Genomic DNA, 3,207 nt, shown 5'->3' with positions numbered 1-3,207 from the left:
TCGCATGTTACAAAAATTAATTAATGTTTTAATTGTTATTTTTTCCAGTGATTTAAAGTCATTTTTTGTGGCTAGTCGTTCGATCAGTCGTACGAAAAACAACATGCAATTTGTGATCTTTGATTTGATCGTGCGATCAATCTTGCTACAGTAAAATGACTAACATCCTACGACATGCGACCTGTGACTGCGATTCATAGCGATTGGCTGCAAATCCGCATTTGCAGGTCATTTTGACATACAAACGACTATGACCATAGAAAGAAGAGTTATTCTAGGTTCACTCTTGGTTTCACTCCTAGAGTGAACCTAGAGGTTCACCTCTAGAATGAACCAATAGAAATCATTCATTTCACAATTGATATTTAAAAAAAAGAAATAAAATATTGTCAAGTTATATTATGTTTTTAAAATAAATAAAACAAAAACAAATAAAAATAATAGTAGTTACAAAAAATATTTAAATAAAAATATTTTTAACATCATCAAAAAAAAATACCCTAAACCCTAAATCATAAACCCTAAACCCTTGAGTACCCTAAACCCTTGGGTATACGCTAAACCCTTGGATAATCTTAAACTCTAAACTCTACTATATGCAAAAAAATTAGATATTTTAACGCCATCATCGAAATACTAAACCCTAAATCCTAAACTCCAAACCCTAAACTCTTGGGTAAATCATAAACATTTGGATAATCCTAAATTTTAAATCAAAAACACTAAACACTAAAACAATAAATCTTAAAAATACTAAACCCTTAATCTTAATCCTTAAACTCTTTTTAGGATTAAGGATTTGGTATTTTTAAGATTTAGTGTTTAATGTTTTAGTTTAGAGTTTAGGGTTTAGTGTTTTGATGACGGAGTTAAATTGTTTTTTAAATTTTTTTTTGCATATATTACTATTTTATTTATTTTTAACATTTTTATTTTAAAAATATAATATAACTTGATAATATTTTGTTTTCTTTTTTAAAAGATACAATTGTGAAATGAGTGATTCCTATTGGTTGGATGAACCTCTAGGTTCACTCTATGGGTGAACCCAAGAATAAGTCTAGAAGAGAATTCATATGTAAGCAATTGAAATGGGTGACCATTCTTCTGTAGGGTTGTTGGTTCACAATCATGTTTCTCCACAAACGGGACCTCCCTTAATTATTTTGATTTTTGTGCACAAAACACAAATCAAAACCAGACTATCTAACTGCTACTACTAAAAAAAGTTAATCTACCTTTAATATCTTCAAATTTTACATTTTACTGCGAAAATGTAACCATTTATGTATATGAACATATACAACAAATCATTAGAAATGACTGACTCTTACTTCCTTCGTCGCTAAAAGTATTTCTTGTTAATAGTCGCAACTAAAAATAAATAAACCTTTTAAATGTGTGATATATTTGATTATTGTTTTCAAAAATTAAAATAAAATTTAATCAGGTTCACACAAATAATAGTCTAAATGATAAAAATCTTATAAATATATATATGTACTGCTTATGTCATTCTAATTTTCTGTATATATATATATGCTATCAAATGTTGCTGTAAAGTTTTTGTTTTTTCAACGATAAATGTTTTTAAAAATTTCTTCAATACACTATACAATACATAATCAGTATAAATGTGTTACAATAATTAAAAAATAAATTCATAAACAAACAAATAAAGAAATACAGATGTCATAAAGAATCTGGCATATATGTCCGAGGTACATATATTTTGTTTTGTCAACGAGGTACTTATATAATATATACAAGATTTTAATGCCACTATTTAAAAGAAAATATTTTGTTTTCTATTTGCAGTATGCTTTTTACTTCGACTATATGGCATGTCATGCTAACAAGGACATATGATTTTATATCCTCTATATATTAATTCTAGAGTATTACAACATGTTTTTGTATCCAACATGTCATCACTATAATGATTCTTAGAATCTTTACAAAATAAATTGGTCTATATAAATATTTTTTTTATTTTTATTAAAGTAACTATCAAACTGATTAGTCGAATATAATATTCTCAATCTTTTCTTTAAATAAAAAATACGGAATTACCTAATATAATTAATATATAATATGACAATTAATGATTATTAATCATACATATTCGATAACAAGTTTTGTATTTTATTAATTTTATATTATTAAAATAAATTAAACAATCATATTAAGCATATACTAAAAATATTTTTTTTATATGTTATATTTTGAATATTTTAAAACGACTATAAATTACTAAAAATGGTAAAAGTTAAAAACTGAAAATTTTTGTGATCAATGGTTTATTTGTTTTTTGTTCAAGAAAGATACAAATAATCATAAATCGTATGAATATGAAGTCTCATTAGTAGATACTCATATATATATATCATTTAAATTAAATTATTTACTATACAAAGTATATAAATATGTTAATTTCAAAATTTGCATTGAAAAATTATTGAGATTAAAATATTTTAATTTTGAAATTTGTATTGAAAAATATCACACTGAAATTTTTATGATTAACTGTTTACATTTTTGTTACAGCAAATATACAAATGTTAATTAAACCATATGAGTAGAAAGTTTCAATAATAAGTATTTATATTAAATATATATATGTGTGTGTCAATATCACAAAAGTTTAGTTATATACCCATATAAAGTAAATAAAATATTTTTTGATTTATTTACCAAAAACATGATTGTAAATAAAGAAAAGTTAGTGGAAACCCCCTTGGTCCAGTGGTTTGACTAAGGGTTCATTAATGCTTCTACACCAGGAGGCCTATGTTTCGAGTACCAGTAAAGACGGAATTATGCGAATTAAGAGAGAGAGGCTTACAAGAGATTCTACAGCATGGCGCAAGGAATACCGTCAGGCATGGATCCGATAGGATGGTTCAGGTAAGGTGATGCAGTCAGTGACGGGTAGCATTGTCGGCTGTAAAATCGTCTGTAATATTCTCATAGATTGTAATAGCATAATTATCCAGAGTTACAAAAATAAACAAAAATTATTGGTTTTGAATTATGTGCTTACTCTAATGTATATACTTTTATGTATACAATTTTTTTTTAAAATAGCTGGTTTCTAATATGTTTTTTGATCTTGACAATCCCAGAAATACACTTCTTCAGATCAAAGTGATTTTTAATATTAGAAACATCATATATATTGTTTTATTCAGATTAAATAATTTAGTC

This window comes from Raphanus sativus, chromosome 2 (assembly GCF_000801105.2).
Source record: "Raphanus sativus cultivar WK10039 chromosome 2, ASM80110v3, whole genome shotgun sequence".
Taxonomy (NCBI): domain Eukaryota; kingdom Viridiplantae; phylum Streptophyta; class Magnoliopsida; order Brassicales; family Brassicaceae; genus Raphanus; species Raphanus sativus.
The sequence above is the reverse complement of the archived record's forward strand: the minus strand, read 5'-3'. Positions refer to the sequence as shown.